This window comes from Nematostella vectensis, chromosome 4 (assembly GCF_932526225.1).
Source record: "Nematostella vectensis chromosome 4, jaNemVect1.1, whole genome shotgun sequence".
NCBI classification, from domain to species: Eukaryota; Metazoa; Cnidaria; class Anthozoa; order Actiniaria; family Edwardsiidae; genus Nematostella; species Nematostella vectensis.
Window position 1 is genome coordinate 14,330,068 of NC_064037.1, and position 19,019 is coordinate 14,349,086.

Consider the following 19,019-nt stretch of genomic DNA (forward strand, 5'->3'; position numbering starts at 1 on the left):
GTTCCAATCATCTTGAAATTTAAATGACAATGACAACTAAAACTCATTGAAAAGAAAAAGGGAATTTGCGTTTGCAGGGAATAGAACCCGGGTCAACTGCTTGGAAGGCAGCTATGCTAACCACTATACCACCAACTCTTCACTTGTTGCAATCATCTTGAATATAATTGACAAAGAAAACTATGAATCATAGACAAGTAAAAATGAAATTGCTTTAGCCGGGAATCAAACCCGGGTCAACTGCTTGGAAGGCAGCTATGCTAACCAATATACCACCAACGCTTCACTGGTTGCAATAATCTTGAAATTAATTGACAAAGACAACCATGAATCCTTAACAAGTAAAAATTAAATTTTGTTAGACGGGATTCGAACCAGGGTTAATTGCTTGGAAGGCAGCTATGCTAACCACTGTACCACCAACGCTTCATTTCTTACCATACTCTTGCATTTAATTGACAATGACAACCATGATTCATTGACATGTAAAATTGAACTTGCGTTGGCCGGGAATCGAACCCGGGTCAACTGCTTGGAAGGCAGGTATGCTAACCACTATACCAGCAACGCTTCATTTGTTCCAATAATTTTGAAGTTAATTGACAAAGACAACCATGAATCATAGACAAGTAAAAATGAAATTGCTTTAGCCGGGAATCGAACCCGGGTCAAATGCTTGGAAGGCAGCTATGCTAACCAATATACCACCAAAGCTTCACTGGTTGCAATAATCTTGAAATTAATTGACAAAGACAACCATCAATCATTAACAGGTAAAAATTAAATTTTGTTGGTAGGGAATCAAACCCGGGTCAACTGCTTGGAAGGCAGCTTGCTAACCACTGTACCACCAACGCTTCACTTCTTACTATACTCTTGCATTTAATTGAAAATGACAACCATGATTCATTGACAAGTGAAATTGAAATTGCGTTGGCCGGGAATCGAACCCGGGTCAACTGCTTGGAAGGTAGCTATGCTAACCACTATACCACCAACGCTTCACTTGTTCCAATCATCTTGAAATTAAATGACAAAGACAACCATGAATCATAGACAAGTAAAAATAAAATTGCTTTAGCCGGGAATCGAACCCGGATCAACTGCTTGGAAGGCAGCTATGCTTACCACTATACCAGCAACGCTTCACTTGTTCCAATCATCTTGAAATGAAATGACAATGACAACTAAAACTCATTGAAAAGAAAAAGGGAATTTGCGTTGGCCGGGAATCGAACCCGGGTGAACTGCTTGGAAGGCAGCTATGCTTACCACTATACCACCAACGCTTCACTTGTTCGAATCATCTTGAAATTAATTGACAAAGAAAACTATGAATCATTAACAGGTAAAAATTAAATTTTGTTGGTCGGGAATCGAACCCGGGTCAACTGCTTGGAAGGCAGCTTGCTAATCACTGTACCACCAATGCTTCACTGATTACCATACTCTTGCATTTAATTGAAAATGACAACCATGATTCATTGACAAGTGAAATTGAAATTGCGTTGGCCGGGAATAGAACCCGGGTCAACTGCTTGGAAGGCAGCTATGCTAACCACTATACCACCAACGCTTCACTTGCTCCAATCATCTTGAAATTAAATGACAATGACAACTAAAACTCATTGAAAAGAAAAAGGGAATTTGCGTTGGCCGGGAATCGAACGCGGGTCAACTGCTTGGGAAGCAGCTATGCTTACCACTATACCACCAACGCTTCACTAGTTGCAATAATCTTGAATATAATTGACAAAGAAAACGATGAATCATAGACAAGTAAAAATGAAATTGCTTTAGCCGGGAATCGAACCCGGGTCAACTGCTTGGAAGGCAGCTATGCTTACCACTATACCACCAACGCTTCACTTGTTCCAATCATCTTGAAATTAATTGACAACTAAAACTCATTAAAAAGTAAAAGGGAATTTGCGTTGGCCGGGAATCGAACCCGGGTCAACTGCTTGGAAGGCAGCTATGCTTACCACTATACCACCAACGCTTCACTTGTTTCAATAATCTTGAAATAAATTTACGATGACAACTAAAACACATTAAAAAGTAAAAGGGAATATGTGTTGGCAGGGAATCGAACCCGGGTCAACTGCTTGGAAGGCAGCTATGCTAACCAGTATACCACCAACGCTTCACTTGTTGCAATAATCTTGAAATTAATTGAAAATGACAGCCATGAATCCTTGACAAGTAAAAAGGAATTTGCGTTGGACGGGAATAGAACCCGGGTCAACTGCTTGAAAGGCAGCTATGCTAACCACTATACCACCAACGCTTTACTTGTTGCAATAATCTTGAAATTAATTGAAAATGACAGCCATGAATCCTTGACAAGTAAAAAGGAATAAACGTTGACCGGGAATCGAACCCGGGTCAACTGCTTGGAATGCAGCTATGCTAACCACTATACCACCAACGCTTCACTTGTTGCAATCATCTTGAATATAATTGACAAAGAAAACTATGAATCAAAGACAAGTAAAAATGAAATTGCTTTAGCCGGGAATCGAACCCGGGTCAACTGCTTGGATGGCAGCTATGCTACCCAATATACCACCAACGCTTCACTGGTTGCAATAATCTTGAAATTAATTGACAAAGACAACCATGAATCATTAACAAGTTAAAATTAAATGTTGTTGGTGGGGATTCGAACTAGGGTCAACTGCTTGGAAGGCACCTATGCTAACCACTGTACCACCAACGCTTCACTGATTACCATACTTTTGCATTTAATTTACAATGACAACCATGACTAATTGACAAGTAAAAATGAAATTGCGTTGGCCGGGAATAGAACCCGGGTCAACTGCTTGGAAGGCAGCTATGCTAACCACTATACCACCAACGCTTCACTTGTTCCAATCATCTTGAAATTTAAATGACAATGACAACTAAAACTCATTGAAAAGAAAAAGGGAATTTGCGTTGGCCGGGAATCGAACCCGGGTCAACTGCTTGGAAGGCAGCTATGCTAACCACTATACCACCAACGCTTCACTTGTTGCAATCATCTTGAATATAATTGACAAAGAAAACTTTGAATCATAGACAAGTAAAAATGAAATTGCTTTAGCCGGGAATCGAACCCGGGTCAACTGATAGGAAGGCAGCTATGCTAACCAATATACCACCAACGCTTCACTGGTTGCAATAATCTTGAAATTAATTGACAAAGACAACCATGAATCCTTAACAAGTAAAATTTAAATTTTGTTGGTCGGGATTCGAACCAGGGTTAACTGCTTGGAAGGCAGCTATGCTAACCATTGTACCACCAACGCTTCATTTCTTACCATACTCTTGCATTTAATTGACAATGACAACCATGATTCAATGACAAGTAAAATTGAAATTGCGTTGGCCGGGAATCGAACCCGGGTCAACTGCTTGTAAGGCAGCTATGCTAACCACTAAACCACCAACGCTTCAATTGTTCCAATAATTTTGAAATTAATTGACAACGACAACCATGAATCATTAACAAGTTAAAATTAAATGTTGTTGGTGGGGATTCAAACCCGGGTCAACTGCTTGGAAGGCAGCTATGCTAACCACTGTACCACCAACGCTTCACTGATTACCATACCCTTGCATTTAATTTACAATTACAACCATGACTCATTGACAAGTAAAAATGAAATTGCGTTGCCCGGGAATCGAACCCGGGTCAACTGCTTGGGAAGCAGCTATGCTAACCACTATACCACCAACGCTTCACTAGTTGCAATAATCTTGAATATAATTGACAAAGAAAACTATGAATCATAGACAAGTAAAAATGAAATTGCTTTAGCCGGGAATCGAACCCGGATCAACTGCTTGGAAGGCAGCTATGCTTACCACTATACCACCAACGCTTCACTTATTTCAATCATCTTGAAATAAATTGACGATGACAACTAAAACACAATAAAAAGTAAAAGGGAATATGTGTTCCCCGGGAATAGAACCCGGGTCAACTGCCTGGAAGGCAGCTACGCTAACCACTATACCACCAACGCTTCACTTGTTCCAATCATCTTGAAATTTAAATGACAATGACAACTAAAACTCATTGAAAAGAAAAAGGGAATTTGCGTTGGCCGGGAATCGAACCCGGGTCAACTGCTTGAAAGGCAGCTATGCTAACCGCTATACCAGCAACGCTTCCCTTGTTGCAATCATCTTGAATATAATTGACAAAGAAAACTATGAATCATAGACAAGTAAAAATGAAATTGCTTTAGCCGGGAATCAAACCCGGGTCAACTGCTTGGAAGGCAGCTATGCTAACCAATATACCACCAACGCTTCACTGGTTGCAATAATCTTGAAATTAATTGACAAAGACAACCATGAATCCTTAACAAGTAAAAATTAAATTTTGTTGGTCGGGATTCGAACCAGGGTTAACTGCTTGGAAGGCAGCTATGCTAACCACTGTACCACCAACGCTTCATTTCTTACCATACTCTTGCATTTAATTGACAATGACAACCATGATTCATTGACATGTAAAATTGAACTTGCGTTGGCCGGGAATCGAACCCGTGTAAACTGCTTGGATGGCAGGTATGCTAACCACTATACCAGCAACGCTTCATTTGTTCCAATAAATTTGAAATTAATTGACAAAGACAACCATGAATCATAGACAAGTAAAAATGAAATTGCTTTAGCCGGGAATCGAACACGGGTCAACTGCTTGGAAGGCAGCTATGCTAACCACTATACCACCAACTCTTTAATTGTTCAAATAATTTTGAACTTAATTGACAAAGACAAACATGAATCATTAACAAGTTAAAATTAAATGTTGTTGGTGGGGAATCGAACCCGGGTCAACTGCTTAAAAGGCAGCTTGCTAATCACTGTACCACCAACGCTTCACTGATTACCATACTCTTGCATTTAATTGAAAATGACAACCATGATTCATTGACAAGTGAAATTGAAATTGCGTTGGCCGGGAATAGAACCCGGGTCAACTGCTTGGAAGGGAGCTATGCTAACCACTATAACACCAACGCTTCATTTGTTCCAATCATCTTGAAATTTAAATGACAATGACAACTAAAACTCATTGAAAAGAAAAAGGGAATTTGCGTTGGCCGGGAATCGAACCCGGGTCAACTGCTTGGAAGGCAGCTATGCTAACCACTATACCACCAACGCTTCACTTGTTGCAATCATCTTGAATATAATTGACAAAGAAAACTATGAATCATAGACAAGTAAAAATGAAATTGCTTTAGCCGGGAATCGAACCCGGGTCAACTGCTTGTAAGGCAGCTATGCTAGCCACTATACCACCAACGCTTCACTTGTTCCAATCATCTTGAAATTTAAATGACAATGACAACTAAAACTCATTGAAAAGAAAAAGGGAATTTGCGTTGGCCGGGAATCGAACACGGGTCAACTGCTTGAAAGGCAGCTATGCTAACCACTATACCACCAACGCTTCACTTGTTGCAATCATCTTGAATATAATTGACAAAGAAAACTATGAATCATAGACAAGTAAAAATGAAATTGCTTTAGCCGGGAATCGAACCCGTGTCAACTGCTTGGATGGCAGCTATGCTACCCAATATACCACCAAAGCTTCACTGGTTGCAATAATCTTGAAATTAATTGACAAAGACAACCATGAATCATTAACAAGTTAAAATTAAATGTTGTTGGTGGGGATCCGAACTAGGGTCAACTGTTTGGAAGGCAGCTATGCTAACCACTGTACCACCAACGCTTCACTGATTACCATACTCTTGCATTTAATTGACAATGACAACCATGATTCATTGACAAGTAAAAATGAAATTGCGTTGGCCGGGAATTGAACCCGGGTCAACTGCTTGGAAGGGAGCTATGCTAACCACTATACCACCAACGCTTCACTTGTTCCAATCATCTTGAAATTTAAATGACAATGACAACTAAAACTCATTGAAAAGAAAAAGGGAATTTGCGTTGGCCGGGAATCGAACCCGGGTCAACTGCTTGGAAGGCAGCTATGCTAACCACTATACCACCAACGCTTTACTTGTTGCAATCATCTTGAATATAATTGACAAAGAAAACTATGAATCATAGACAAGTAAAAATGAAATTGCTTTAGCCGGGAATCGAACCCGGGTCAACTGCTTGGAAGGCAGCTATGCTAACCAATATACCACCAACGCTTCACTGGTTGCAATAATCTTGAAATTAATTGAAAAAGACAACCATGAATCCTTAACAAGTAAAATTTAAATTTTGTTGGTCGGGATTCGAACCAGGGTTAACTGCTTGGAAGGCAGCTATGCTAACCACTGAACCACCAACGCTTTACTTGTTCCAATCATCTTGAAATTTAAATGACAATGACAACTAAAACTCATTGAAAAGAAAAAGGGAATTTGCGTTGGCCGGGAATCGAACACGGGTCAACTGCTTGAAAGGCAGCTATGCTAACCACTATACCACCAACGCTTCACTTGTTGCAATCATCTTGAATATAATTGACAAAGAAAACTATGAATCATAGACAAGTAAAAATGAAATTGCTTTAGCCGGGAATCGAACCCGTGTCAACTGCTTGGATGGCAGCTATGCTACCCAATATACCACCAAAGCTTCACTGGTTGCAATAATCTTGAAATTAATTGACAAAGACAACCATGAATCATTAACAAGTTAAAATTAAATGTTGTTGGTGGGGATCCGAACTAGGGTCAACTGTTTGGAAGGCAGCTATGCTAACCACTGTACCACCAACGCTTCACTGATTACCATACTCTTGCATTTAATTGACAATGACAACCATGATTCATTGACAAGTAAAAATGAAATTGCGTTGGCCGGGAATTGAACCCGGGTCAACTGCTTGGAAGGGAGCTATGCTAACCACTATACCACCAACGCTTCACTTGTTCCAATCATCTTGAAATTTAAATGACAATGACAACTAAAACTCATTGAAAAGAAAAAGGGAATTTGCGTTGGCCGGGAATCGAACCCGGGTCAACTGCTTGGAAGGCAGCTATGCTAACCACTATACCACCAACGCTTCACTTGTTGCAATCATCTTGAATATAATTGACAAAGAAAACTATGAATCATAGACAAGTAAAAATGAAATTGCTTTAGCCGGGAATCGAACCCGGGTCAACTGCTTGGAAGGCAGCTATGCTAACCAATATACCACCAACGCTTCACTGGTTGCAATAATCTTGAAATTAATTGAAAAAGACAACCATGAATCCTTAACAAGTAAAATTTAAATTTTGTTGGTCGGGATTCGAACCAGGGTTAACTGCTTGGAAGGCAGCTATGCTAACCACTGAACCACCAACGCTTTATTTCTTACCATACTCTTGCATTTAATTGACAATGACAACCATGATTCATTGACAAGTAAAGTTGAAATTGCGTTTGCCGGGAATCGAACCCGGGTCAACTGCTTGTAAGGCAGCTATGCTAACCACTATACCACCAACGCTTCAATTGTTCCAATCATCTTGAAATTAAATGACAATGACAACTAAAACTCATTGAAAAGAAAAAGGGAATTTGCGTTGGCCAGGAATAGAACCCGGGTCAACTGCTTGGAAGGCAGCTATGCTAACCACTATACCACCAACGCTTCACTTGTTGCAATCATCTTGAATATAATTGACAAAGAAAACTATGAATCATAGACAAGTAAAAATGAAATTGCTTTAGCCGGGAATCGAACCCGGGTCAACTGATTGGAAGGCAGCTATGCTAACCAATATACCACCAACGCTTCACTGGTCGCAATAATCTTGAAATTAATTGACAAAGACAACCATGAATCCTTAACAAGTAAAAATTAAATTTTGTTGGACGGGATTCGAACCAGGGTTAACTGCTTGGAAGGCAGCTATGCTAACCACTGTACCACCAACGCTTCATTTCTTACCATACTCTTGCATTTAATTGACAATGACAACCATGATTCATTGACATGTAAAATTGAACTTGCGTTGGCAGGGAATCGAACCCGGGTCAACTGCTTGGAAGGCAGGTATGCTAACCACTATACCAGCAACGCTTCATTTGTTCCAATAATTTTGAAGTTAATTGACAAAGACAACCATGAATCATAGACAAGTAAAAATGAAATTGCTTTAGCCGGGAATCGAACCCGGGTCAAATGCTTGGAAGGCAGCTATGCTAACCAATATACCACCAACGCTTCACTGGTTGCAATAATCTTGAAATTAATTGACAAAGACAACCATGAATCATTAACAGGTAAAAATTAAATTTTGTTGGTCGGGAATCAAACCCGGGTCAACTGCTTGGAAGGCAGGTTGCTAACCACTGTACCACCAACGCTTCACTTCTTATACTCTTGCATTTAATTGAAAATGACAACCATGATTCATTGACAAGTGAAATTGAAATTGCGTTGGCCGGGAATCGAACCCGGGTCAACTGCTTGGAAGGCAGCTATGCTAACCACTATACCACCAACGCTTTACTTGTTCCAATCATCTTGAAATTAAATGACAATGACAACTAAAACTCATTGAAAAGAAAAAGGGAATTTGCGTTGGCCGGGAATCGAACCCGGGTCAACTGCTTGGGAAGCAGCTATGCTAACCACTATACCACCAACGCTTCACTAGTTGCAATCATCTTGAATATAATTGAGAAAGAAAACTAAGAATCATAGAAAAGTAAAAATGAAATTGCTTTAGCCGGGAATCGAACCCGGGTCAACTGCTTGGAAGGCAGCTATGCTTACCACTATACCACCAACGCTTCACTTGTTTCAATAATCTTGAAATAAATTTACGATAACAACTAAAACACATTAAAAAGTAAAAGTGAATATGTGTTGGCAGGGAATCGAACCCGGGTCAACTGCTTGGAAGGCAGCTATGCTTACTACTATACCAGCAACGCTTCACTTGTTCCAATCATCTTGAAATGAAATGACAATGACAACTAAAACTCATTGAAAAGAAAAAGGGAATTTGCGTTTGCCGGGAATCGAACCCGGGTGAACTGCTTGGAAGGCAGCTATGCTAACCAATATACCACCAACGCTTCACTGGTTGCAATAATCTTGAAATTAATTGACAAAGACAACCATGAATCCTTAACAAGTAAAAATTAAATTTTGTTGGTCGGGATTCGAACCAGGGTTAACTGCTTGGAAGGCAGCTATGCTAACCACTGTACCACCAACGCTTCATTTCTTACCATACTCTTGCAATTAATTGACAATGACAACCATGAATCATAGACAAGTAAAAATGAAATTGCTTTAGCCGGGAATCGAACCCGGGTCAACTGCTTGGAAGGCAGCTATGCTTACCACTATACCAGCAACGCTTCACTTGTTCCAATCATCTTGAAATGAAATGACAATGACAACTAAAACTCATTGAAAAGAAAAAGGGAATTTGCGTTGGCCGGGAATCGAACCCGAATGAACTGCTTGGAAGGCAGCTATGCTTACCACTATACCACCAACGCTTCACTTGTTCGAATCATCTTGAAATTAATTGACAAAGAAAACTATGAATCATTAACAGGTAAAAATTAAATTTTGTTGGTCGGGAATCGAACCCGGGTCAACTGCTTGGAAGGCAGCTTGCTAATCACTGTACCACCAACGCTTCACTGATTACCATACTCTTGCATTTAATTGAAAATGACAACCATGATTCATTGACAAGTGAAATTGAAATTGCGTTGGCCGGGAATAGAACCCGGGCCAACTGCTTGGAAGGCAGCTATGCTAACCACTATACCACCAACGCTTCACTTGTTCCAATCATCTTGAAATTAAATGACAATGACAACTAAAACTCATTGAAAAGAAAAAGGGAATTTGCGTTGGCCGGGAATCAAACCCGGGTCAACTGCTTGGGAAGCAGCTATGCTTACCACTATACCACCAACGCTTCACTAGTTGCAATAATCTTGAATATAATTGACAAAGAAAACTATGAATCATAGACAAGTAAAAATGAAATTGCTTTAGCCGGGAATCGAACCCGGGTCAACTGCTTGGAAGGGAGCTATGCTTACCACTATACCACCATCGCTTAACTTGTTCCAATCATCTTGAAATTAATTGACAACTAAAACTCATTAAAAAGTAAAAGGGAATTTGCGTTGGCCGGGAATCGAACCCGGGTCAACTGCTTGGAAGGCAGCTATGCTTACCACTATACCACCAACGCTTCACTTGTTTCAATAATCTTGAAATAAATTTACGATGACAACTAAAACACATTAAAAAGTAAAAGTGAATATGTGTTGGCAGGGAATCGAACCCGGGTCAACTGCTTGGAAGGCAGCTATGCTTACCACTATACCAGCAACGCTTCACTTGTTCCAATCATCTTGAAATGAAATGACAATGACAACTAAAACTCGTTGAAAAGAAAAAGGGAATTTGCGTTGGCCGGGAATCGAACCCAGGTGAACTGCTTGGAAGGCAGCTATGCTTACCACTATACCACCAACGCTTCACTTGTTCGAATCATCTTGAAATTAATTGACAAAGAAAACTATGAATCATTAACAGGTAAAAATTAAATTTTGTTGGTCGGGAATCGAACCCGGGTCAACTGCTTGGAAGGCAGCTTGCTAATCACTGTACCACCAACGCTTCACTGATTACCATACTCTTGCATTTAATTGAAAATGACAACCATGATTCATTGACAAGTGAAATTGAAATTGCGTTGGCCGGGAATAGAACCCGGGCCAACTGCTTGGAAGGCAGCTATGCTAACCACTATACCACCAACGCTTCACTTGTTCCAATCATCTTGAAATTAAATGACAATGACAACTAAAACTCATTGAAAAGAAAAAGGGAATTTGCGTTGGCCGGGAATCGAACCCGGGTCAACTGCTTGGGAAGCAGCTATGCTTACCACTATACCACCAACGCTTCAATAGTTGCAATAATCTTGAATATAATTGACAAAGAAAACTATGAATCATAGACAAGTAAAAATCAAATTGCTTTAACCGGGAATCGAACCCGGGTCAACTGCTTGGAAGGCAGCTATGCTTACCACTATACCACCAACGCTTCACTTGTTCCAATCATCTTGAAATTAATTGACAACTAAAACTCATTAAAAAGTAAAAGGGAATTTGCGTTGGCCGGGAATCGAACCCGGGTCAACTGCTTGGAAGGCAGCTATGCTTACCACTATACCACCAACGCTTCACTTGTTTCAATAATCTTGAAATAAATTTACGATGACAACTAAAACACATTAAAAAGTAAAAGGGAATATGTGTTGGCAGGGAATCGAACCCGGGTCAACTGCTTGGAAGGCAGCTATGCTAACCAGTATACCACCAACGCTTCACTTGTTGCAATAATCTTGAAATTAATTGAAAATGACAGCCATGAATCCTTGACAAGTAAAAAGGAATTTGCGTTGGCCGGGAATAGAACCCGGGTCAACTGCTTGAAAGGCAGCTATGCTAACCACTATACCACCAACGCTTCACTTGTTGCAATAATCTTGAAATTAATTGAAAATGACAGCCATGAATCCTTGACAAGTAAAAAGGAATTTGCGTTGGCCGGGAATCGAACCCGGGTCAACTGCTTGGAAGGCAGCTATGCTAACCACTATACCACCAACGCTTCACTTGTTGCAATCATTTTGAATATAATTGACAAAGAAAACTATGAATCATAGACAAGTAAAAATGAAATTGCTTTAGCCGGGAATCGAACCCGGGTCAACTGCTTGGAAGGCAGCTATGCTAACCACTATACCACCAACGCTTCACTTGTTGCAATAATCTTGAAATTAATTGACAAAGACAACCATGAATCATTAACAAGTTAAAATTAAATGTTGTTGGTGGGGATTCGAACTAGGGTCAACTGCTTGGAAGGCAGCTATGCTAACCACTGTACAACCAACGCTTCACTGATTACCATCCTCTTGCATTTAATTTACAATGACAACCATGACTCATTGACAAGTAAAAATGAAATTGCGTTGGCCGGGAATTGAACCCGGGTCAACTGCTTGGAAGGCAGCTATGCTAGCCACTATACCACCAACGCTTCACTTGTTCCAATCATCTTGAAATTTAAATGACAATGACAACTAAAACTCATTGAAAAGAAAAAGGGAATTTGCGTTGGCCGGGAATCGAACACGGGTCAACTGCTTGAAAGGCAGCTATGCTAACCACTATACCACCAACGCTTCACTTGTTGCAATCATCTTGAATATAATTGACAAAGAAAACTATGAATCATAGACAAGTAAAAATGAAATTGCTTTAGCCGGGAATCGAACCCGTGTCAACTGCTTGGATGGCAGCTATGCTACCCAATATACCACCAAAGCTTCACTGGTTGCAATAATCTTGAAATTAATTGACAAAGACAACCATGAATCATTAACAAGTTAAAATTAAATGTTGTTGGTGGGGATCCGAACTAGGGTCAACTGTTTGGAAGGCAGCTATGCTAACCACTGTACCACCAACGCTTCACTGATTACCATACTCTTGCATTTAATTTACAATGACAACCATGACTAATTGACAAGTAAAAATGAAATTGCGTTGGCCGGGAATTGAACCCGGGTCAACTGCTTGGAAGGCAGCTATGATAACCACTATACCACCAAAGCTTCACTTGTTCCAATCACCTTGAATATAATTGACAAAGAAAACTATGAATCATAGACAAGTAAAAATGAAATTGCTTTAGCCGGGAATCGAACCCGGGTCAACTGCTTGGATGGCAGTTATGCTACTAAATATACCACCAACGCTTCACTGGTTGCAATAATCTTGAAATTAATTGACAAAGACAACCATGAATCATTAACAAGTTAAAATTAAATGTTGTTGGTGGGGATTCGAACTAGGGTCAACTGCTTGGAAGGCACCTATGCTAACCACTGTACCACCAACGCTTCACTGATTACCATACTCTTGCATATAATTTACAATGACAACCATGACTAATTGACAAGTAAAAATGAAATTGCGTTGGCCGGGAATAGAACCCGGGTCAACTGTTTGGAAGGCAGCTATGCTAACAACTATACCACCAACGCTTCACTTGTTCCAATCATCTTGAAATTTAAATGACAATGACAACTAAAACTCATTGAAAAGAAAAAGGGAATTTGCGTTGGCCGGGAATCGACCCCGGGTCAACTGCTTGGAAGGCAGCTATGCTAACCACTATACCACCAACGCTTCACTTGTTGCAATCATCTTGAATATAATTGACAAAGAAAACTTTGAATCATAGACAAGTAAAAATGAAATTGCTTTAGCCGGGAATCGAACCCGGGTCAACTGCTTGGAAGGCAGCTATGCTAACCACTATACCACCAACGCTTCACTTGTTGCAATAATCTTGAAATTAATTGACAAAGACAACCATGAATCATTAACAAGTAAAAATTAAATTTTGTTGGTCGGGATTCGAACTAGGGTCAACTGCTTTGAAGGCAGCTATGCTAACCACTTTACCACCAATGCTTCATTTCTTACCATAATCTTGCATTTAATTGACAATGACAACCATGATTCATTGACAAGTAAAATTGAAATTGCCTTGGCCGGGAATCAAACCCGGGTCAACTGCTTGGAAGGCAGCTATGCTAAACACTTTACCACCAACGCTTCAATTGTTCCAATCATTTTGAAATTTAAATGACAATGACAACTAAAACTCATTGAAAAGAAAAAGGGAATTTGCGTTGGCCGGGAATCGAACCCGGGTCAACTGCTTGGAAGGCAGCTATGCTAACCACTATACCACCAACGCTTCACTTGTTGCAATCATCTTGAATATAATTGACAAAGAAAACTTTGAATCATAGACAAGTAAAAATGAAATTGCTTTAGCCGGGAATCGAACCCGGGTCAACTGCTTGGAAGGCAGCTATGCTAACCAATATACCACCAACGCTTCACTGGTTGCAATAATCTTGAAATTAATTGACAAAGACAACCATGAATCCTTAACAAGTAAAATTTAAATTTTGTTGGTCGGGAATCGAACCAGGGTTAACTGCTTGGAAGGCAGCTATGCTAACCATTGTACCACCAACGCTTCATTTCTTACCATACTCTTGCATTTAATTGACAATGACAACCATGATTCATTGACAAGTAAAATTGAAATTGCCTTGGCCGGGAATCGAACCCGGGTCAACTGCTTGGAAGGCAGCTATGCTAAACACTTTACCACCAACGCTTCAATTGTTCCAATCATCTTGAAATTTAAATGACAATGACAACTAAAACTCATTGAAAAGAAAAAGGGAATTTGCGTTGGCCGGGAATCGAACCCGGGTCAACTGCTTGGAAGGCAGCTATGCTAACCACTATACCACCAACGCTTTACTTGTTGCAATCATCTTGAATATAATTGACAATGAAAACTTTGAATCATAGACAAGTAAAAATGAAATTGCTTTAGCCGGGAATCGAACCCGGGTCAACTGCTTGGAAGGCAGCTATGCTAACCAATATACCACCAACGCTTCACTGGTTGCAATAATCTTGAAATTAATTGACAAAGACAACCATGAATCCTTAACAAGTAAAATTTAAATTTTGTTGGTCGGGAATCGAACCAGGGTTAACTGCTTGGAAGGCAGCTATGCTAACCATTGTACCACCAACGCTTCATTTCTTACCATACTCTTGCATTTAATTGACAATGACAACCATGATTCATTGACATGTAAAATTGAACTTGCGTTGGCCGGGAATCGAACCCGTGTAAACTGCTTGGAAGGCAGGTATGCTAACCACTATACCAGCAACGCTTCATTTGTTGCAACAATTTTGAAATTAATTGACAAAGACAACCATGAATCATAGACAAGTAAAAATGAAATTGCTTTAGTCGGTTATCGAACCCGGGTAAACTGCTTGGAAGGCAGCTATGCTAACCACTATACCACCAACTCTTCAATTGTTACAATAATTTAGAACTTAATTGACAAAGACAAACATGAATCATTAACAAGTTAAAATTAAATGTTGTTGGTGGGGAATCGAACCCGGGTCAACTGCTTGGAAGGCAGCTTGCTAATCACTGTACCACCAACGCTTCACTGATTACCATACTCTTGCATTTAATTGAAAATGACAACCATGATTCATTGACAAGTGAAATTGAAATTGCGTTGGCCGGGAATCGAACCCGGGTCAACTGCTTGGAAGGCAGCTATGCTAACCACTATACCACCAACGCTTCACTTGTTCCAATCATCTTGAAATTAAATGACAATGACAACTAAAACTCATTGAAAAAAAAAGGGAATTTGCGTTGGCCGGGAATCGAACCCGGGTAAACTGCTTGGGAAGCAGCTATGCTAACCACTATACCACCAACGCTTCACTAGTTGCAATAATCTTGAATATAATTGACAAAGAAAACTATGAATCATAGACAAGTAAAAATGAAATTGCTTTAGCCGGGAATCGAACCCGGGTCAACTGCTTGGAAGGCAGCTATGCTTACCACTATACCACCAACGCTTCACTTGTTCCAATCATCTTGAAATTAATTGACAACTACAACTCATTAAAAGGTGAAAGGGAATTTGCGTTGGCCGGGAATCGAACCAGGGTCAACTGCTTGGAAGGCAGCTATGCTAACCTGTATACCACCAACGCTTCTCTTGTTGCAATAATCTTGAAATTAATTGAAAATGACAGCCATGAATCCTTGACAAGTAAAAAGGAATTTGCGTTGGCCGGGAATAGAACCCGGGTCAACTGCTTGAAAGGCAGCTATGCTAACCACTATACCACCAACGCTTCACTTGTTGCAATAATCTTGAAATTAATTGAAAATGACAGCCATGAATCCTTGACAAGTAAAAAGGAATTTCCGTTGGCCGGGAATCAAACCCGGGTCAACTGCTTGGAAGGCAGCTATGCTAACCACTATACCACCAACGCTTCACTTGTTGCAATCATCTTGAATATAATTGACAAAGAAAACTATGAATCATAGACAAGTAAAAATGAAATTGCTTTAGCCGGGAATCGAACCCGGGTCAACTGCTTGGAAGGCAGCTATGCAAACCAATATACAATCAACGCTTCACTGGTTGCAATAATCTTGAAATTAATTGACAAAGACAACCATGAATCATTAACAAGTTAAAATTAAATGTTGTTGGTGGGGATTCGAACTAGGGTCAACTGCTTTGAAGGCAGCTATGCTAACCACTGTACCACCAACGCTTCACTGATTACCATACTCTTGCGTTTAATTTACAATGACAACCATGACTAATTGACAAGTAAAAATGAAATTGCGTTGGCCGGGAATTGAACCCGGGTCAACTGCTTGGAAGGCAGCTATGCTTACCACTATACCACCAACGCTTCACTTGTTCCAATCATCTTGAAATTTAAATGACAATGACAACTAAAACTCATTGAAAAGAAAAAGGGAATTTGCGTTGGCCGGGAATCGAACCCGGGTCAACTGCTTGGAAGGCAGCTATGCTAACCACTATACCACCGACGCTTCACTTGTTGCAATAATCTTGAAATTAATTGAAAATGACAGCCATGAATCCTTGACAAGTAAAAAGGAATTTCCGTTGGCCGGGAATCGAACCCGGGTCAACTGCTTGGAAGGCAGTTATGCTAACCACTATACCACCAACGCTTCACTTGTTGCAATCATCTTGAATATAATTGACAAAGAAAACTATGAATCATAGACAAGTAAAAATGAAATTGCTTTAGCCGGGAATCGAACCCGGGTCAACTGCTTGGAAGGCAGCTATGCTAACCAATATACCACCAACGCTTCACTGGTTGCAATAATCTTGAAATTAATTGACAAAGACAACCATGAATCATTAACAAGTTAAAATTAAATGTTGTTGGTGGGGAATCGAACTAGGGTCAACTGCTTTGAAGGCAGCTATGCTAACCACTGTACCACCAACGCTTCACTGATTACCATACTCTTGCATTTAATTGAAAATGACAACCATGATTCATTGACAAGTGAAATTGAAATTGCGTTGGCCGGGAATCGAACCCGGGTCAACTGCTTGTAAGGCAGCTATGCTAACCACTATACCACCAACGCTTCAATTGTTCCAATAATTTTGAATTTAATTGACAAAGACAACCATGAACCATTAACAAGTTAAAATTAAATGTTGTTGGTGGGAATTCGAACTAGGGTCAACTGATTGGAAGGCAGCTATGCTAACCACTATACCACCAACGCTTCACTTGTTCCAATCATCTTGAAATTAAATGACAATGACAACTAAAACTCAATAAAAAAAAAAAGGGAATTTGCGTTGGCCGGGAATCGAACCCGGGTAAACTGCTTGGGAAGCAGCTATGCTAACCACTATACCACCAACGCTTCACTAGTTGCAATAATCTTGAATATAATTGACAAAGAAAACTATGAATCATAGACAAGTAAAAATGCATAAAATTAATTGACAACTACAACTCATTAAAAGGTGAAAGGGAATTTGCGTTGGCCGGGAATCGAACCAGGGTCAACTGCTTGGAAGGCAGCTATGCTAACCAGTATACCACCAACGCTTCACTTGTTGCAATAATCTTGAAATTAATTGAAAATGACAGCCATGAATCCTTGACAAGTAAAAAGGAATTTGCGTTGGCCGGGAATAGAACACGGGTCAACTGCTTGAAAGGCAGCTATGCTAACCACTATACCACCAACGCTTCACTTGTTGCAATAATCTTGAAATTAATTGAAAATGACAGCCATGAATCCTTGACAAGTAAAAAGGAATTTCCGTTGGCCGGGAATCGAACCCGGGTCAACTGCTTGGAAGGCAGCTATGCTAACCACTATACCACCAACGCTTCCCTTGTTGCAATCATCTTGAATATAATTGACAAAGAAAACTATGAATCATAGACAAGTAAAAATGAAATTGCTTTAGCCGGGAATTGAACCCGGGTCAACTGCTTGGAAGGCAGCTATGCTAACCAATATACAATCAACGCTTCACTGGTTGCAATAATCTTGAAATTAATTGACAAAGACAACCATGAATCATTAACAAGTTAAAATTAAATGTTGTTGGTGGGGATTCGAACTAGGGTCAACTGCTTTGAAGGCAGCTATGCTAACCACTGTACCACCAACGCTTCACTGATTACCATACTCTTGCGTTTAATTTACAATGACAACCATGACTCATTGACAAGTAAAAATGAAATTGCGTTGGCCGGGAATCGAACATGGGTCAACTGCTTGGAAGGCAGCTATGCTAACCAGTACACCACCAACGCTTCACTTGTTCCAATCATCTTGAAATTTAAATGACAATGACAACTAAAACTCATTGAAAAGAAAAAGGGAATTTACGTTGGCCGGGAATCGAACCCGGGTCAACTGCTTGGAAGGCAGCTATGCTAACCACTATACCACCGACGCTTCACTTGTTGCAATCATCTTGAATATAATTGACAAAGAAAACTATGAATCATAGACAAGCAAAAAATGAAATTGCTTTAGCCGGGAATCGAACCCGGGTCAACTGCTTGGAAGGCAGCTATGCTAACCACTATACCACCAACGCTTCACTTGTTGCAATAATCTTGAAATTAATTGAAAATGACAGCCATGAATCCTTGACAAGTAAAAAGGAATTTCCGTTGGCCGGGAATCGAACCCGGGTCAACTGCTTGGAAGGCAGCTATGCTAACCACTATACCACCAACGCTTCACTTGTTGCAATGATCTTGAAATTAATTGAAAATGACAGCCATGAATCCTTGACAAGTAAAAAGGAATTTCCGTTGGCCGGGAATCGAACCCGGGTCAACTGCTTGGAAGGCAGTTATGCTAACCACTATACCACCAACGCTTCACTTGTTGCAATCATCTTGAATATAATTGACAAAGAAAACTTTGAATCATAGACAAGTAAAAATGAAATTGCTTTAGCCGGGAATCGAACCCGGGTAAACTGCTTGAAAGGCAGCTATGCTAACCAATATACCAC

General features: G+C 40.1%; 68 non-coding genes across 68 annotated transcripts; all 68 read right to left on the minus strand.

Annotated features, from left to right (window-relative positions):
- Positions 1-498: 498 nt before the first annotated feature.
- Positions 499-570, minus strand: Trnag-ucc. The gene has a single exon. It is a non-coding gene; the product is annotated as a tRNA-Gly (tRNA).
- Positions 571-642: 72 nt separating this feature from the next.
- Positions 643-714, minus strand: Trnag-ucc. The gene has a single exon. It is a non-coding gene; the product is annotated as a tRNA-Gly (tRNA).
- Positions 715-929: 215 nt separating this feature from the next.
- On the minus strand, positions 930-1,001 carry Trnag-ucc. Its single transcript has one exon. It is a non-coding gene; the product is annotated as a tRNA-Gly (tRNA).
- Positions 1,002-1,217: 216 nt separating this feature from the next.
- Trnag-ucc lies at positions 1,218-1,289 on the minus strand. Its single transcript has one exon. It is a non-coding gene; the product is annotated as a tRNA-Gly (tRNA).
- A 215-nt stretch (positions 1,290-1,504) lies between these two features.
- Positions 1,505-1,576, minus strand: Trnag-ucc. The gene has a single exon. It is a non-coding gene; the product is annotated as a tRNA-Gly (tRNA).
- A 72-nt stretch (positions 1,577-1,648) lies between these two features.
- Positions 1,649-1,720, minus strand: Trnag-ccc. Its single transcript has one exon. It is a non-coding gene; the product is annotated as a tRNA-Gly (tRNA).
- A 72-nt stretch (positions 1,721-1,792) lies between these two features.
- On the minus strand, positions 1,793-1,864 carry Trnag-ucc. The gene has a single exon. It is a non-coding gene; the product is annotated as a tRNA-Gly (tRNA).
- A 66-nt stretch (positions 1,865-1,930) lies between these two features.
- Positions 1,931-2,002, minus strand: Trnag-ucc. Its single transcript has one exon. It is a non-coding gene; the product is annotated as a tRNA-Gly (tRNA).
- A 216-nt stretch (positions 2,003-2,218) lies between these two features.
- On the minus strand, positions 2,219-2,290 carry Trnae-uuc. Its single transcript has one exon. It is a non-coding gene; the product is annotated as a tRNA-Glu (tRNA).
- A 504-nt stretch (positions 2,291-2,794) lies between these two features.
- Positions 2,795-2,866, minus strand: Trnag-ucc. The gene has a single exon. It is a non-coding gene; the product is annotated as a tRNA-Gly (tRNA).
- A 73-nt stretch (positions 2,867-2,939) lies between these two features.
- Trnag-ucc lies at positions 2,940-3,011 on the minus strand. The gene has a single exon. It is a non-coding gene; the product is annotated as a tRNA-Gly (tRNA).
- A 360-nt stretch (positions 3,012-3,371) lies between these two features.
- On the minus strand, positions 3,372-3,443 carry Trnav-uac. Its single transcript has one exon. It is a non-coding gene; the product is annotated as a tRNA-Val (tRNA).
- A 216-nt stretch (positions 3,444-3,659) lies between these two features.
- On the minus strand, positions 3,660-3,731 carry Trnag-ccc. Its single transcript has one exon. It is a non-coding gene; the product is annotated as a tRNA-Gly (tRNA).
- Positions 3,732-3,803: 72 nt separating this feature from the next.
- On the minus strand, positions 3,804-3,875 carry Trnag-ucc. The gene has a single exon. It is a non-coding gene; the product is annotated as a tRNA-Gly (tRNA).
- Positions 3,876-4,092: 217 nt separating this feature from the next.
- Trnae-uuc lies at positions 4,093-4,164 on the minus strand. The gene has a single exon. It is a non-coding gene; the product is annotated as a tRNA-Glu (tRNA).
- A 936-nt stretch (positions 4,165-5,100) lies between these two features.
- Trnag-ucc lies at positions 5,101-5,172 on the minus strand. Its single transcript has one exon. It is a non-coding gene; the product is annotated as a tRNA-Gly (tRNA).
- A 72-nt stretch (positions 5,173-5,244) lies between these two features.
- Trnav-uac lies at positions 5,245-5,316 on the minus strand. The gene has a single exon. It is a non-coding gene; the product is annotated as a tRNA-Val (tRNA).
- A 73-nt stretch (positions 5,317-5,389) lies between these two features.
- Positions 5,390-5,461, minus strand: Trnae-uuc. The gene has a single exon. It is a non-coding gene; the product is annotated as a tRNA-Glu (tRNA).
- A 360-nt stretch (positions 5,462-5,821) lies between these two features.
- Trnag-ucc lies at positions 5,822-5,893 on the minus strand. Its single transcript has one exon. It is a non-coding gene; the product is annotated as a tRNA-Gly (tRNA).
- A 73-nt stretch (positions 5,894-5,966) lies between these two features.
- On the minus strand, positions 5,967-6,038 carry Trnag-ucc. Its single transcript has one exon. It is a non-coding gene; the product is annotated as a tRNA-Gly (tRNA).
- A 72-nt stretch (positions 6,039-6,110) lies between these two features.
- Trnag-ucc lies at positions 6,111-6,182 on the minus strand. The gene has a single exon. It is a non-coding gene; the product is annotated as a tRNA-Gly (tRNA).
- Positions 6,183-6,399: 217 nt separating this feature from the next.
- On the minus strand, positions 6,400-6,471 carry Trnag-ucc. The gene has a single exon. It is a non-coding gene; the product is annotated as a tRNA-Glu (tRNA).
- Positions 6,472-6,831: 360 nt separating this feature from the next.
- On the minus strand, positions 6,832-6,903 carry Trnag-ucc. Its single transcript has one exon. It is a non-coding gene; the product is annotated as a tRNA-Gly (tRNA).
- A 73-nt stretch (positions 6,904-6,976) lies between these two features.
- Positions 6,977-7,048, minus strand: Trnag-ucc. Its single transcript has one exon. It is a non-coding gene; the product is annotated as a tRNA-Gly (tRNA).
- Positions 7,049-7,120: 72 nt separating this feature from the next.
- Positions 7,121-7,192, minus strand: Trnag-ucc. Its single transcript has one exon. It is a non-coding gene; the product is annotated as a tRNA-Gly (tRNA).
- A 216-nt stretch (positions 7,193-7,408) lies between these two features.
- On the minus strand, positions 7,409-7,480 carry Trnav-uac. Its single transcript has one exon. It is a non-coding gene; the product is annotated as a tRNA-Val (tRNA).
- Positions 7,481-7,552: 72 nt separating this feature from the next.
- Positions 7,553-7,624, minus strand: Trnag-ucc. Its single transcript has one exon. It is a non-coding gene; the product is annotated as a tRNA-Gly (tRNA).
- Positions 7,625-8,412: 788 nt separating this feature from the next.
- Trnag-ucc lies at positions 8,413-8,484 on the minus strand. Its single transcript has one exon. It is a non-coding gene; the product is annotated as a tRNA-Gly (tRNA).
- A 72-nt stretch (positions 8,485-8,556) lies between these two features.
- Trnag-ccc lies at positions 8,557-8,628 on the minus strand. Its single transcript has one exon. It is a non-coding gene; the product is annotated as a tRNA-Gly (tRNA).
- Positions 8,629-8,700: 72 nt separating this feature from the next.
- Positions 8,701-8,772, minus strand: Trnag-ucc. The gene has a single exon. It is a non-coding gene; the product is annotated as a tRNA-Gly (tRNA).
- A 504-nt stretch (positions 8,773-9,276) lies between these two features.
- Trnag-ucc lies at positions 9,277-9,348 on the minus strand. The gene has a single exon. It is a non-coding gene; the product is annotated as a tRNA-Gly (tRNA).
- Positions 9,349-9,420: 72 nt separating this feature from the next.
- Positions 9,421-9,492, minus strand: Trnag-ucc. Its single transcript has one exon. It is a non-coding gene; the product is annotated as a tRNA-Gly (tRNA).
- A 215-nt stretch (positions 9,493-9,707) lies between these two features.
- Trnag-ucc lies at positions 9,708-9,779 on the minus strand. The gene has a single exon. It is a non-coding gene; the product is annotated as a tRNA-Gly (tRNA).
- Positions 9,780-9,851: 72 nt separating this feature from the next.
- Trnag-ccc lies at positions 9,852-9,923 on the minus strand. Its single transcript has one exon. It is a non-coding gene; the product is annotated as a tRNA-Gly (tRNA).
- A 210-nt stretch (positions 9,924-10,133) lies between these two features.
- On the minus strand, positions 10,134-10,205 carry Trnag-ucc. The gene has a single exon. It is a non-coding gene; the product is annotated as a tRNA-Gly (tRNA).
- Positions 10,206-10,421: 216 nt separating this feature from the next.
- Trnag-ucc lies at positions 10,422-10,493 on the minus strand. The gene has a single exon. It is a non-coding gene; the product is annotated as a tRNA-Gly (tRNA).
- Positions 10,494-10,708: 215 nt separating this feature from the next.
- On the minus strand, positions 10,709-10,780 carry Trnag-ucc. The gene has a single exon. It is a non-coding gene; the product is annotated as a tRNA-Gly (tRNA).
- Positions 10,781-10,852: 72 nt separating this feature from the next.
- Positions 10,853-10,924, minus strand: Trnag-ccc. Its single transcript has one exon. It is a non-coding gene; the product is annotated as a tRNA-Gly (tRNA).
- Positions 10,925-10,996: 72 nt separating this feature from the next.
- On the minus strand, positions 10,997-11,068 carry Trnag-ucc. The gene has a single exon. It is a non-coding gene; the product is annotated as a tRNA-Gly (tRNA).
- A 66-nt stretch (positions 11,069-11,134) lies between these two features.
- On the minus strand, positions 11,135-11,206 carry Trnag-ucc. The gene has a single exon. It is a non-coding gene; the product is annotated as a tRNA-Gly (tRNA).
- Positions 11,207-11,422: 216 nt separating this feature from the next.
- Positions 11,423-11,494, minus strand: Trnag-ucc. The gene has a single exon. It is a non-coding gene; the product is annotated as a tRNA-Glu (tRNA).
- A 72-nt stretch (positions 11,495-11,566) lies between these two features.
- On the minus strand, positions 11,567-11,638 carry Trnag-ucc. The gene has a single exon. It is a non-coding gene; the product is annotated as a tRNA-Gly (tRNA).
- Positions 11,639-11,710: 72 nt separating this feature from the next.
- Positions 11,711-11,782, minus strand: Trnag-ucc. The gene has a single exon. It is a non-coding gene; the product is annotated as a tRNA-Gly (tRNA).
- A 216-nt stretch (positions 11,783-11,998) lies between these two features.
- Trnag-ucc lies at positions 11,999-12,070 on the minus strand. The gene has a single exon. It is a non-coding gene; the product is annotated as a tRNA-Gly (tRNA).
- A 73-nt stretch (positions 12,071-12,143) lies between these two features.
- On the minus strand, positions 12,144-12,215 carry Trnae-uuc. Its single transcript has one exon. It is a non-coding gene; the product is annotated as a tRNA-Glu (tRNA).
- Positions 12,216-12,575: 360 nt separating this feature from the next.
- Positions 12,576-12,647, minus strand: Trnag-ucc. Its single transcript has one exon. It is a non-coding gene; the product is annotated as a tRNA-Gly (tRNA).
- A 505-nt stretch (positions 12,648-13,152) lies between these two features.
- Trnag-ucc lies at positions 13,153-13,224 on the minus strand. Its single transcript has one exon. It is a non-coding gene; the product is annotated as a tRNA-Gly (tRNA).
- Positions 13,225-13,296: 72 nt separating this feature from the next.
- Trnag-ucc lies at positions 13,297-13,368 on the minus strand. The gene has a single exon. It is a non-coding gene; the product is annotated as a tRNA-Gly (tRNA).
- A 361-nt stretch (positions 13,369-13,729) lies between these two features.
- Trnag-ucc lies at positions 13,730-13,801 on the minus strand. Its single transcript has one exon. It is a non-coding gene; the product is annotated as a tRNA-Gly (tRNA).
- Positions 13,802-13,873: 72 nt separating this feature from the next.
- On the minus strand, positions 13,874-13,945 carry Trnag-ucc. The gene has a single exon. It is a non-coding gene; the product is annotated as a tRNA-Gly (tRNA).
- A 361-nt stretch (positions 13,946-14,306) lies between these two features.
- Trnag-ucc lies at positions 14,307-14,378 on the minus strand. Its single transcript has one exon. It is a non-coding gene; the product is annotated as a tRNA-Gly (tRNA).
- Positions 14,379-14,450: 72 nt separating this feature from the next.
- Trnag-ucc lies at positions 14,451-14,522 on the minus strand. Its single transcript has one exon. It is a non-coding gene; the product is annotated as a tRNA-Gly (tRNA).
- Positions 14,523-15,169: 647 nt separating this feature from the next.
- Trnag-ucc lies at positions 15,170-15,241 on the minus strand. The gene has a single exon. It is a non-coding gene; the product is annotated as a tRNA-Gly (tRNA).
- A 71-nt stretch (positions 15,242-15,312) lies between these two features.
- Positions 15,313-15,384, minus strand: Trnag-ccc. The gene has a single exon. It is a non-coding gene; the product is annotated as a tRNA-Gly (tRNA).
- A 72-nt stretch (positions 15,385-15,456) lies between these two features.
- Trnag-ucc lies at positions 15,457-15,528 on the minus strand. Its single transcript has one exon. It is a non-coding gene; the product is annotated as a tRNA-Gly (tRNA).
- A 210-nt stretch (positions 15,529-15,738) lies between these two features.
- Trnae-uuc lies at positions 15,739-15,810 on the minus strand. Its single transcript has one exon. It is a non-coding gene; the product is annotated as a tRNA-Glu (tRNA).
- Positions 15,811-15,882: 72 nt separating this feature from the next.
- Trnag-ucc lies at positions 15,883-15,954 on the minus strand. Its single transcript has one exon. It is a non-coding gene; the product is annotated as a tRNA-Gly (tRNA).
- A 360-nt stretch (positions 15,955-16,314) lies between these two features.
- Positions 16,315-16,386, minus strand: Trnag-ucc. The gene has a single exon. It is a non-coding gene; the product is annotated as a tRNA-Gly (tRNA).
- Positions 16,387-16,459: 73 nt separating this feature from the next.
- Positions 16,460-16,531, minus strand: Trnag-ucc. The gene has a single exon. It is a non-coding gene; the product is annotated as a tRNA-Gly (tRNA).
- A 72-nt stretch (positions 16,532-16,603) lies between these two features.
- Trnag-ucc lies at positions 16,604-16,675 on the minus strand. Its single transcript has one exon. It is a non-coding gene; the product is annotated as a tRNA-Gly (tRNA).
- Positions 16,676-16,747: 72 nt separating this feature from the next.
- On the minus strand, positions 16,748-16,819 carry Trnag-ucc. Its single transcript has one exon. It is a non-coding gene; the product is annotated as a tRNA-Gly (tRNA).
- Positions 16,820-17,035: 216 nt separating this feature from the next.
- Positions 17,036-17,107, minus strand: Trnav-uac. The gene has a single exon. It is a non-coding gene; the product is annotated as a tRNA-Val (tRNA).
- Positions 17,108-17,323: 216 nt separating this feature from the next.
- On the minus strand, positions 17,324-17,395 carry Trnag-ccc. The gene has a single exon. It is a non-coding gene; the product is annotated as a tRNA-Gly (tRNA).
- Positions 17,396-17,799: 404 nt separating this feature from the next.
- Trnag-ucc lies at positions 17,800-17,871 on the minus strand. Its single transcript has one exon. It is a non-coding gene; the product is annotated as a tRNA-Gly (tRNA).
- Positions 17,872-18,376: 505 nt separating this feature from the next.
- Trnag-ccc lies at positions 18,377-18,448 on the minus strand. The gene has a single exon. It is a non-coding gene; the product is annotated as a tRNA-Gly (tRNA).
- Positions 18,449-18,521: 73 nt separating this feature from the next.
- Trnae-uuc lies at positions 18,522-18,593 on the minus strand. Its single transcript has one exon. It is a non-coding gene; the product is annotated as a tRNA-Gly (tRNA).
- Positions 18,594-18,665: 72 nt separating this feature from the next.
- Trnag-ucc lies at positions 18,666-18,737 on the minus strand. Its single transcript has one exon. It is a non-coding gene; the product is annotated as a tRNA-Gly (tRNA).
- A 72-nt stretch (positions 18,738-18,809) lies between these two features.
- Positions 18,810-18,881, minus strand: Trnag-ucc. Its single transcript has one exon. It is a non-coding gene; the product is annotated as a tRNA-Gly (tRNA).
- Positions 18,882-19,019: the final 138 nt, after the last annotated feature.